The sequence below is a fragment of the Thermobia domestica genome, chromosome 6 (assembly GCF_964235325.1).
Source record: "Thermobia domestica chromosome 6, izTheDome1.hap1.1, whole genome shotgun sequence".
Classification (NCBI taxonomy): domain Eukaryota; kingdom Metazoa; phylum Arthropoda; class Insecta; order Zygentoma; family Lepismatidae; genus Thermobia; species Thermobia domestica.
The window spans coordinates 119,873,751-119,886,901 of NC_137459.1; the positions used below are offsets into that span (position 1 = coordinate 119,873,751).

Here is a 13,151-nt window from a genome sequence, read left to right on the forward strand (position 1 = left end):
GGAAGGGCAAGGAGGATAATTGTCCTCCTGGATTTGAGAATCATATGCTCTTCAATAAATTGTATACTAAAATACTAATTCAAAACATAAAACTCTTATGTTGATGGACAAATTTACTCCTACCTGGCAAAGTCTGAAATGACGCTACTGAAAAGAAAAAAAGAGATTTGAACAAACTAACAGGACTTAGTAAAAACAAATAAAAACAATATATTTTTAAATCTCTCATCATATTTAATTCTCAAATGATAGTACATGAAATAAAAAAGAAATGATCAGTCTAGTCAATATTCTGTTTATAAACTGGCAGTGAGTTCTTTCATGGAAGTCAAAAATTTGCTACGGAAAATCCTTAGAAGTATCATATTGCTGTATCTTCTCTCGCTTTCCGCGGATTAATTCAATTTCTGGATTAATTCCAACAAAACACCTGAAATCAGAAACAAATATATTTCGAAGCTGGAGAAAATAGGCAAAACATATTTTTATTTCTTTCAAGCTGTAAATTGAGTTATGTAACTCTGAGCGCAATATCATGCTAAATCGTGTTTCTTTTATCATCATATCATTACATTTTCCTTTCCTGTACGATTTTTTAAGACAAACTCTTCTCTGTTTCATAAACAATACTATGAATTATTCATATACATTTGCATTAACTATTCTATAAATTTACTTAAGCTTTGATGAACACTAACCATTCTCATTTTGCACTATTTCACATCCGTGAAGCTGGCATAAGAACTGTGGATTAAGATAAATAGAAGTCTTGAAAACAGGTTTGGATTTGTGGAAAACGATTAACGATTTCGCACCATAAAAGGTACTGAGAAATAGTGTATTATCATCAGTATTACAGATTTCACCTAATAGTGGTATCAAACACAAGAAATGTGTTTTTCAGTTACAAAGGGAAACCATATATGTCTGGAATACATAGATGTGGACAACGTTCATTATCGTACTAAATGAGTGAGAGAACAGAATGAGTAAAACTGTGCATTTCACGAACGTCCAACGTGCTGAGTTGGTTGCATGTCACATCTAATGTGTAACTGGTTCAGGATACTTAAGCTCTTGGAAAAAAAAAAAAGGCGTCACTTAGGTTGTTGCAGTGAAAAGGAAAAGTGGTGCGACGTTCCTGAACACAAAAGCAGCGAGGACGACCTCACATTTTGGCCTCCAGAACTGTAGAGCGTTTAAGTAGATTGTTCTGTGGAACTGTAATCATCCATCGCCCCGCTCACAGTGTATCAGGTTCTATTCACCGTAAGTGTTCGACACAAGATGTGGAAACTTAGGTCTTATGGCCAAGTAGCTACCCATGAGTAATTTTACTCCGACAAACGTTGTGAAGCCACTTTACTTGGTGTATGGAGCGACGCCACTGGAACACGCAACAAGAGAGAATCGTTATTAACTGGAACTAATCTTGTATACGTCAGTCATATAGTAAATGCCGAAATTTTCGATAGGAACTCCCGTCTTCATTAAAACACCAACCACTTAACATATTATCCACCCTTGAAGTACAGAGATATCAAAATAAAGACGTTCCTTCCAATAATAGAAATATGTATAAATAACTTAATATTATCAGCAACAAAAGCTTTAAATTCCTTTCTTCTTTCGTTTTAATAAAACGAACACATTTACAAAACTCCCATTATGAAACTTTTCTTAATATTTTAATCTTCCTCTTATGAATAACGTAATGCATTCAGTATATTTTCTATTGCTAATTGCCTTGCCATAAGTCTCCAAAAACTAATACTTCATATTTTATCATACTTTTAACAGTTGTTTTACACAAAATATTAACTCGAATTCCTATACAATAACATTCCCTATACATTTATCCATATGCTGGTAAAATATCCATACACCTGTGAGTCTATATTTTTTTTTAGACTAAGTTGTTAGCTGGTAATATAACTAAATAAATAAAAATAAAACACTAACTACACCCTCTTTAGCCTGTAAGCTAATTTTTAAAAAGTTGTTGCAGATTTAGTTAAGGTGAGTTTTTGCAATAAAATTATAAATATGTCCGCAAATAATGTTGTGTGAAAATAAACCTGTTTTGTACCATACAATCTTCAGACTTGAAAGTTTGTGCTCCAGATGACAGTTGATTATTTTAACTCGTTTGTTGTTCAAGTGGTCTTTGTCAAGATTCAAACTAGGTTGTTCATTCTTGTACAAAACTATTCATAAACATTCATCTTAATGAACGAATTTGTTTTGTGTAGCACTTTAATAATCATTGACCTGTGTTTGAACGCATGAAGATGTTGTGACAAATCTGAAAGTATCTCATCATCCTCTTTATCGAATCTGGAATACTCTTTGACCTTAGTGGCTATAGGCCTTTTTGTCATATCTATGAAGAACTCTGTTAATACATGTACATTATGAATAATTGTTATCTGGAACTTCAACTATGAAGTCTATGGATTGAATGGTACAACACAGGTTTATTTTCACATCACATTAGTTCAATTTCGATGCAATAACTTACTAAACTGAACCTGGAACAACTTAATAAGCTCAACCTACTGATTAAAAAAAATGTGATTGGTTAGTTTGTAGTCTTAATTGCTTTAGGGTATCGCGGTGGCTCAGTGGCAGAGCGTTCACATCTAGTGCGTGGGGTCCTTGGATCGATCCCAGCTCGCGGAAAGTGAGTTTTCTGTTAGACAAACACCGTGTGGGTGGGTTTTCTCGGAGTTCTCCCGTTTTCTCCCACTTTCTTCATTCCACAATTTATTTCATTTCTCCTCATCACCATCTTCTTTAGCCTAGCCGGCATAAACATGGGATGTAAAACTCAAAGATTTCATTTCACTTACTTTTATTTATTTGTTGACTCCTTTGTTCAAATATCAGCAAACGACTTCGTTTTATTTCATAAAATTATAGGCAGAAGTATGGATAAATTATTGCACACGTATTCTGCAGAAGGCACGCGCGCTGATTATTCGGCTACCCGGAAGCTCTGTTTTAATATTACAATTTATTTTTGTTTTACGTTACACACACAAACACACACACACACACACACCAGGGGCGGATCCAAGGGGGGGCGATCGGGGCGATCGCCCCCCCCCCCAGAAGAGGAAACTTTCTTATTTTATATATATATAAATAAAACCCATCCCAAAGTTTGGAGCCCTTAAAAGTAGCAGTATGACAACCCACCGCCCCCCCAGAAGTCGATCCTGGATCCGCCCCTGACACACACACACACACACACACACACACACACACACATATATATATATATATATATATATATATATATATATATATATATATATATATATATATATATATATATATCAACTTCCTGCAATATTTATTTCTTTTAATCTTAAAAATTTGAAATGGGATCTACTACTGTTAAGACATCGTTCTTATAAAAGCGAAACATCTCACTACTGAATCAGGGTCAATTATATAAACGCACTAAGCAACGCTATACTGTAGAATCAAGGTAGATGATAGTTAAAAATAATGGACTTTGATGCTTGCCTCATCTAATATTTCGGCACATATTAGCTCTCTTCAGCGAAAAGTTGTTTATAATGAAACCCTTGAATAAGTGCATAAATAAGTATATCATTAATATATGGTATGAATGTGTGGTGTTTGGTGAGCAAAATACTACTACTACTACTACTACTACTACTACTACTACTAATAATAATAATAATAATAATAATAATAATAATAATAATAATAATAATAATAATAATAATAATAATAAAGAATGTAAGAAAATATCGCTACAGCATTAGGAATGATTTCAACTTACAGCGTACAGACCGTAATGAAGACAAGAGGATCATAATGTAGCAATTAGTAAACCGAGGTTTTATGTTGACGCAGAGCAAATGGTAACAACTGTCAAGGAGCCACACCATACATTGTTTCATAATAAGGAAAGAAAAAAAAAGTTATCAAAGATGTAGTTCAGTTCAGTATGAGCTATAAATATTTTAAATAATGTATTCATTTTTATGGATAAATTGCCAATCTTTCCATATTATTTGAAATTTTCAGTATTTCATGATTTTAAAAATTATTCCTTTATAAATACCTAAAGACAAGCATATTTTTAAAAAATTCCGTATTTCATATATCATAGAAAATTATTTGTTAAAGTTCAAGAGTTTTATTCAAAATGAACACTACCATGCAATAAATTAAGCTTATATTAAGTTTAAGAATAAGAATTGAAGAGTAATTATTTATTGATAAGTTGTGCCATGCAAAATTTATGAGATAACTATACATTGGAACATTGAAAATAAGCATGAAACACTTTACATTAAAGAGAGTTTAACTCTTGCTAAATAACAACGATAACTATAAAAAGCAATAATTATTGTATAAAGCAAATGAAATTGGTGTGTCTTAGCCAGCGACTCAATATGCTGATTAATATGTCCGGTAAATTTTGAATGTTCAGCAAAGCAGTGCATTAAATTGAAAACTTCTTACAAGAAAAGTATGTTTACAGGGCTACTGTAAAATTTGTAACCTTAATTCCCCTGGCCTTCTTACTTACCTTTTTTCCCTAACAATCAACTGTTAGCGAAAGGCACGAAAGCGAAGTCATATTCCGATCTCCACTATTTTCATTAGCTGGTTAAAATGTATAACGAAGCATCCAAAGAGAATTTCGAGTTAAGTGCGTGAGAGTAGGACCTGAAATATGAAAAATACGTAAATTTTAAAGGAAAGACATAGTATTTTTTTAATAAATTCACGCTAGATAGTTTAATGTAATATTTTCAGACGTGAAAATCTGCGTGCTGTTGGTACTATTTTCAGTGGATGCATGCTGACATGAGACATTAGGGTATAATGAGGAAATTAGTTCGGCGTATTCAAAAATGGCAACTCTGTGTTCGATTTCGATTTTGAGTGTTATAAGAATTTGTATTATGAAGAAAAGAGTTATTATATTTTGTGGACCGGTACGTATTATTGAAATTGAGCAGAAAATATGACCAACGTAGGAAAACATTGAAAATAAAGAAATGTAGAAACAATTATACGTATATTCAAATGTGTTAATGATGTGAGAAAAGTGAGCACATGAAAGGTTATCAGAGGAATTCAAGTCCTCTACCACAAACCAGTTAGTTGTTTATAGTTTCCTAAGTGCATTGTACAAATCGTAAAGGTAAGTAATCGCGTGTTAAGAAACTAACCTAATTTATCTAAGTGCTTTCAACGACATCCTTGTTTACGCGAATACCTACCATCGCTGACACGCCTGCTACCTACGCACGCACCCCTTACTACCGCTCGGGCTGCCCTGTCCTGACTCTATTACATGGCATTCGTGCGTTTAGTGGCCACCAAGCACAGGTTACTGCAGTTTTATAGCATATATCCGGACGCAGTATTTACAAACAAACGATGAGGTCCTCTTAAAGTGAATGCGCACCAAGAAACAATTTCTAAGGTAGTGGCAGTGAATTTCTTGATAAATAATAAAATTTTAACGTTTCTAGGTCTGAAAATACTGGATCTACTATACGGCACAAAGGTCCAATTTTTTTCTTGCACTTAAATTGACGGCACACATTACTACTTGCACTAGAACAGTTCCGAACGTACTTTTCCTTATGGGATGTTGCATAATATGTGACTTCAACGTCAGTGCACTATTTGTACACTGAACGTGGGATCAAACTTTGGATGCAAAAAAAAAAAAAAAAAAAAACAAAAAAAACAAAGTGCTTCACCGGCTAAAACTTTACACAGAATATGATCATGAAATACTAAAAGAAACTTGAACTCCAATCCGTAAAATATAAGCAATAAGAACCTTATAAATATACTTAAAATAATAGTAATAAATGTACTCACCTATAATGTAACTGAAGAAAACGTGTGATCAACAGTTTCTAACGTTGGAATACACACAACACGAACAATCCCATTACTGGTGAGATTTTTTTTTCTTAAATGCTGCAGTTGCGGAAATAACTTTCATTTGTCATAATAGTATCTTACGACAGTGTCTGCAACCACTCAATATAAAGCTAAAACTATTTAATAATTCTTCAAATTATTTTACGATTAAACCAGAAGAAATAATGAAAAACATCTTTGAATGTTATTTTCTTTCGTATAACTTAATACTCATTCTATTATTCGAAATATGATAACAACTTCAACCAGGGGCGGATCCAGGGGGGGCGATCGCTCCCCCTAGAAGAGGAAACTTTCTTATTTTATATATATAAATAAAACCCATCCCAAAGTTTGAAGCCCTTAAGAGTAGCAATATGACAACCTACCGCCCCCCAGAAGTCGGTCCTGGATCCGCCCCTGACTTCAACCAACTCGAAAGAGCTTTTGTCAAATGTTGGATACACTGTTCAAAATTTACTGAAATTTCACCTGAAATGTCAATTCTGGTAAAAGACCTGTAAACTTCACGGTGAATTTTCTGCGAAACCACCTGAATTTTTAAGAGTGCATGGGACCGTCAAATATTTCCGTTTAAGACAGTTTTCCGTTTAATAAAGGGTCCGTTGAAGACAGGTTTTACTGTAATTATAAAAGTTGTGCTACAAAAAAAAATACCTACACAGACCATAAAATTCAATGAGCTCCGAAATACAAAGTAACAAAATAGCGTATAAGATTCAGTCTACAAAGCAATTGTTACTGAATGGACATACACTATTTCGAGAATCGAGATAAAACGAAAAATGTTTACGATACTTTTCGTCTCGTCTCGATTTCCATCTCCAAAGCGAGACGATAATTTGAGTTAGCCTTGTCCCGTCTTGAATGTAAAATGTTAAATCTCGTCTCAAATTTTGATTCATTTGTTTCAGAAACGAGATGAGAAATTCCTCTCGTCGTGAGCATCACTAAACAAAACCGAAATATTCTTGCCAGATGTTACATTTCTAGTCGTAATGTTACGCCCTGAGCGATAATAAGCTCCCAACTTTTAATCTGATATGAAATAATAATAATAATAATAATTTGTGTTATTATTATTATTATTATTATTATTATTATTATTATTATTATTATTATTATTATTCCTAAATATTTGATAGTTCAAGTATTGAAATTTCCGATTATTCACATATCTGACGATAATAAAACGTGTGTCAACGCCTATCAATCGCCACCAAAAATTCTAAAGTAAAAAAAAAAAAAAAAATACTGGTTGTTTGTGGATCCGATTTGACTACCTTCTGATTACTGGTCGATCGCCTTGAACACTGAACCACGATTACTACGCAGTAATTAATTCGTCTTTAGTTTGTTTACGAGTATAATACACGCGCCGTATTTGATTGAAAATAAAGGAGTTTTGTATTTTGTTTTAAAAAATCTGTAATGTTGACAATTTAGCGAATACAGTGGTGTAATGCCCTCCGAGTCCTCAATTACATATTCCTATGTTTTGCCAATCAATCTGACTATTGACAAGCTACTGTTTTGAGTAAACAGAAAAGGCAATTTATTTAGGCGACCCGCTAGAAGTAACGGTTTAGATGAATGGGTAGCGTTGTAGTTTCGTAATTCGGTAATCCGTCTTGGATTCACGCCTTCTCCGTTTACACTTTTTTAAAAGGTTGCATTTACAAGGCTGAGATGCAGTTAGATCCTGCTAAATGAAAGATAATCTCTAATAGGGAAATTTAGTGATCATGTAATCGTAAAAGCAAGGGGAAAAAGTGAATAAAGAAAATGATTTAAAGTGTTAGTTAATTCTGTTAGTGATTCTATATTTGTTATTAAACGTTAATTTCGTGCATTTTTTAAATTGTTGTTTATTGACACTATACTATCTTCTTTTCTCCTTGTGTCTCAATGCGTAAATTTGCACAAATATCAAACAAATCACGAATCCTCAGTTATATTTGCAAACTAAGGGGAAATATGCTTAGTATGGATAAATTCTCCAACTCGTTTAAACGTTATCGAATTTTGCATTTTTAATATTTACAAATAAATTACTGCATAATAATATTTAGCATTTTCAAAAGTCATTTGGCGAATAATTAAATCAGACAGGTTCTTCTTTCGAAGTAGCGTTAGGCACCAATCAGTGGCGCCGGACTCTAGGAGCTCAGGCCCTGTTAGACCATCAAGATTTTTGTTATGGGCTGGTTTCTTCCCCGGAATGATCAATCCATACTTTAATTGATTTGCAGGTATGACTACTGTGAATAGTTTTAAAACTTATGCAAGGCTTTGTGTTTTATTAAAAAATAAAAATAAACTAACACATTTCCGCATAATCTATCAGTATATTATTTGATACGCGTGTATAGTCATTTGAAGTAAGTTAACCTGTTTATGTAATCCCTTATTTGAGTTAATTATAAGATTATTTGAGTCCCCCGATTGTCATCTTCTCATCGGCGCGTCTGGTGTCCTTATATTTTTTTCTGGTAGTATGCTGCGTACTGTAAGTACAAGTATGCAAAGACTCCCTTTTGTCATTTCGTCAGCCAGCGTTTTGCCTCACTCCTGCAAAAAACACTCCTTACGATTTGTTCTTTTAACAGGTGGGACAACTTCGTGCTGCTGTTCTAGCTACTCTACAAGGCGCAATTAATCTTGGAGCGGGCGTTAATTGGATTGCCTAACTCACGGATTTTGTACCTCAAGTATTTCTCTGGCGCACTGTGCACACAACTCTATAGTTTGGGGCACTAATCCATCAAGAAAGTAAAAAGGTTAAACTCCACCCCATGTTCAAGTTTGCACACGTGCTGTACAAACTTTCCATTGTAAAAAAAATGTATAAAGAATTTCGATTTTGACAAGACTTAGTGCAAAATTTCTTTATGGCATTGTAAATCTTCATACAGGTTGGGACTAAAGTCTACAGAGAACAACATAGATTATCCACCTTCAATTTCGAAAATATATTCCATGATAATTGCCGCTTAAAAATGTTCGATTTTTGGATTATATGTTTTGAATTTGCTCGAAGCCTTTCCATCCATTCACTCTGCGTAGCACTGAAATCAGCAAATAATATACCAGTAGTATTACTCCTCACCTTCCGTTCTCTTACATTTCCACGGTAACTCATATAAAAGTAATTCGTTTTTCATACAATATTATGAATACTTTGTTTGATGCTTTCCAGTACGCTTTATTGCTTGGAATTAAAATCATACAACAATTAGCAGCAAATTTAGCCTTTAATGTGACATGGCTACCTCCCTCTTCTGCGATTTAAAATGCGATTCAAGATATTCTTTTTAAAGGTATGGGATTTTCATGGAATATGGTATACATTGTTTGTGCTTTCAAATCATTCCTACTACTTGCATTTAGAACAAAAGAATGAACCTGCTCTTGTTTTTTTTTTTTCTTTAAGTATGTTCTGTGGTAACTTTCGTAAATATTAAAATTTAACATGAAATATGTATATGTTTATTGAAGTTTACAGATAATCTGCACTCTTCCAATTGAAGTCAATCAAACATGATGGCTCACCCTCTTCCTTCCTCCAGTAATTTAAATAAAAATTCTATACTAATTTTTGTAAAGAAGAAATATAATTTTGTCATCCAACCATTGCCATGGAAGAGTGCGACTGAATCAGGAGATTAGGCGTCGACTATGTTAAGAATTGAGCCCTTTCTTCCAAAAATAATCAATGGCTGTACAAAATTTCCTGAGGCACTAGAAGAACACACAGCAGCAATATTACATCCTCTTTGAACACTTTTAATGAAACCAACCGTTCTTTGCGCAGTAGCAGCCATGACCTTTGTAAATTTTGACACAGTAGATACACAATATTCATCCATGTGTTGTAAATGTAGTGATATATATATATATATATATATATATATATATATACCTGTATGAGTTTTCTTGACATTTTTATAAAGCACTGCCACATTTTCAGGATTAAACATTGCTGCTCTAGCTACACTTGTATCCTGATCACCACAAAGCGTCAAGTCAGGATGTATCTTTCGAAATAATGAACCTCAATTTAAACTCGCAATCATTTTTTTAAAAACAAAATTATGTTTATGTCAATTCTTCTCTACCAACTCGTAAGCATGTAACATTTGTCAACTTCTTTACAGTATCTACAATTTAATTATTGACTTCGTTAGGACATATACAGGGTGGTCAAAAAGTGTAAAAACACCGAAATAAAATCCAAACCGTTCTGAAGAATAATAAAATATCAATACCGATTTCAATGGCGGCGAAGTTGACGAAATCGATTTTTTACAGCTTTTTTTCCAGTTTCCGACCACTGGGCGCCAGCCTATCCATCTCTATGGTAATTTGTCATCCTGGTATTCACGAGTGCATAATCCAAAATCAGGTTGTGCCCCGTCATGTTGATATAACAAAGGAAAAGAGCCATTCTCTAATGCGACGGATGCAGGATTTCCTCCTCAAGCATTTTACGATAGGTAATTGCATTTAAATTGCCCTCGATGAAGAATGGGCCCATCAGATGGGTACCCCTCACACCGCATTGCACCATCACTTCGTAAGAGCCAATGATCTGAGAATCTTCGTACCAGTGTGGATTGTTCTCACACCAATATCGGTGATTTTGCTTGTTCTTCTCGCCCGACATATACCCACATACACACACACACAGAAAAAAAATGGTCGCGTCCGAGAACAGCACATCATATGTGAATCGATGATTCTGTCTGACTTGTTTCACGGCCCGCTCACAGAATACGACTCGGCAGTCTGGATTATCCTTGGTTAGATGTTGGAACAGCTGTATCTTGTAAGAGTGACACTTGTGCACAGATACGATTCGCAGGATGAACATACGGATTACACAACATTCTTGGGCTTGGCGATGGGTACTGCGGGTGGGACTTTTTTGCGAATGATACCAATGTGTGTCGCTTCGTTCGTCGCTGTGCAAGGCCTGCCTGAATTTGGTTTCTTTCCCACAGACACGGTTTACTTAAATTTCGCTATAACTTTCCACACTGCACTATGGAAAATGGGCTCCTGGTCTGGGTGATCAGAGTTAAAATCGTCTGCAATCTGTCTGCTGCTGTGCTCACCGGAGACCAACACGATCTCTATCGGCTCATCCCTTGTTAGTGCCATTCCGTGTTACGCCACCTGGAACAAAATAAAATTGGTTAAAACTTTGCAACGGTTGGTCGTAGAGCCAAAAACATTTCACCACTGGATTCCTGGAAAAATTTTAGTCATATTTGATGTAGATATTACACAATAGGGTTCCCATTTAAGAAAAAAGTTTCCACCATTTCAAGATGGCTGGCAATGATGCCATAAGTCTCAAAAGATTCTTCCCTTATCCGTTATCATTATTTCATTTTTTCGCTTTTTCCCACTTCTGAACGATGTGGATTTTATTTGGGTGTTTCCACACTCTTGTACCACCCTGTACTTTGAAAACGGCCACACTATACAGGACGGTCTTTACCTTGTGACGGAGGTTGACAGTATCAAAATACAGTCAATAAATTTGTTTATGAGCATAACCGAAAACTATTTACCCGTATGAAATTAATATTGAAACATATTTAGAATATTGCTTTTTATCATATCACATTGATAAAGGGGCATATCCTACGGAGATATACTTCAAAATTAATGCAAAAATAATATCGTATATTTTTTTCCTATCATTACTCTCTCATTGAAATGCGTATCAAAATGAAGAAGGTAGTTCGCATATTTTCCATAAACTTATATATAAGAAATATAATAAATGAAACGAGATTGTCACAGGAGGTACTGAATATGTCCTCTCTGAGTGTTCAAGACGCAATTGAACATGAAGTTGATGTTTCAGAACAATGATAGAACCGCTAGTGCCACCTCTTGTATCAGTCACCGAATGCCATTCCATGGCCCTATTTTATTGACAATAGCCGAGTATGAATTTCTGATAATCTAATTGATTAGAAAACTGGTTGAATATTACTGGAGGTACCTTCGAGCTGGACACTCATTACATCTTAAAGTATTCTAGAAAAATACAAAATGTTCAGTCAACATATTAAGTATTGAAATATAAATCTAACCAAGAACTTTATCTCGCTTTTGTGGAGGTCTGTTTTCAATTGGCCCTCACACTGTGAGTTGAATGCGAAGGGAGATAAGGCGAAGGTCAGTTGTGGGTGTGAATATATCCAACATATTACCTGGTTGTGGCAGTTTAGTTACACCGTGAACTTGCGTAAGGACAGAGTGAACATGTTACCTGCACAGAACGTCATAAGGGCGTGTATGCTCTTAAAGTTCAAACTGGGGTCAAACGCAGCTGCAGCGGGGCGGAAGATATGGCAGGACTTTGGTGAGAGTGTCGTGACTACGCAGACAGTGCAGCTGCGGGCTAACAAGTTTAAGGACGGTGACGAAACACTCGAAGACGCAATACGTGCCGGAAGACCAATACATGTACAAAATGAAGATCTTCAGGCGGTAACTGAGACTAACAGTGGCCAGACATGTAAGGGACTCGAAGTAGAATTCAGTGTGAGTGGAGAAATTATTCGGAAGCACCTCAATCAACATGGGAAGCAGTACAAGTTGGGTCGATTGGTCCCACATGATTTGACTCCGGGCCAGAAGGCAACACGAGCAGACCTGTGTTTCTTTGCTGTCTCGTCTGAAGAAGGAGCCATTTCTCGACTGGGTGTTGATATGCAATGAGAAGTGGGTCCTGTACAAAGCTCAGCGGCGCCATCATAATTGGTTTGCACCCCATAAACAAGTTCCAAACCAGCTGAAACCAGCACTGCACCAAAAGAAGGTCTTCCTGTGTGTTTGGTGGACTGCTCGCGGCATCGTGCATCGGGAACTGATACCAGCTGATCAGAGCATCAACGTAACTGCATACTGTCAGCAGTGAGCCGTGTTCAAGAAAAACTCAAAACTCGGGATCCAGCATTTCTGAATCGCAAAGAGGTCTTCCTGTTATAGGACAACGCTAAGCCCCACATGGCTAAAATGGCCCAGGGCATCATTTTATGCCTTGGGTGGGAAACACTATTACGTCCGCCATCTCCCCAGACATTGCACCGTCGTATTATCACTTGTTCCATTCCTTGGACAATCACCTTAGAGGACTCCAGTTCAAATCCCTAGTAGAGGTGCAAAATGCACTTGAT

At 35.5% G+C, this 13,151-nt stretch overlaps 1 long non-coding RNA gene across 2 annotated transcripts; it reads right to left on the bottom strand.

Moving 5' to 3' along the window:
• Positions 1-213: 213 nt before the first annotated feature.
• Positions 214-6,040, bottom strand: LOC145687719 (uncharacterized). 2 transcript variants are annotated; one of them, XR_014131723.1, is made up of 3 exons: positions 5,887-6,040; positions 4,574-4,713; positions 214-430 (listed from the first exon to the last, which is right to left on the bottom strand). It is a non-coding gene; the product is annotated as an uncharacterized LOC145687719 (long non-coding RNA). The 2 variants fall into 2 exon arrangements; XR_014131724.1 differs by lacking the exon at positions 5,887-6,040 and adding an exon at positions 5,274-5,639.
• Between the last annotated feature and the right edge of the window lie 7,111 nt (positions 6,041-13,151).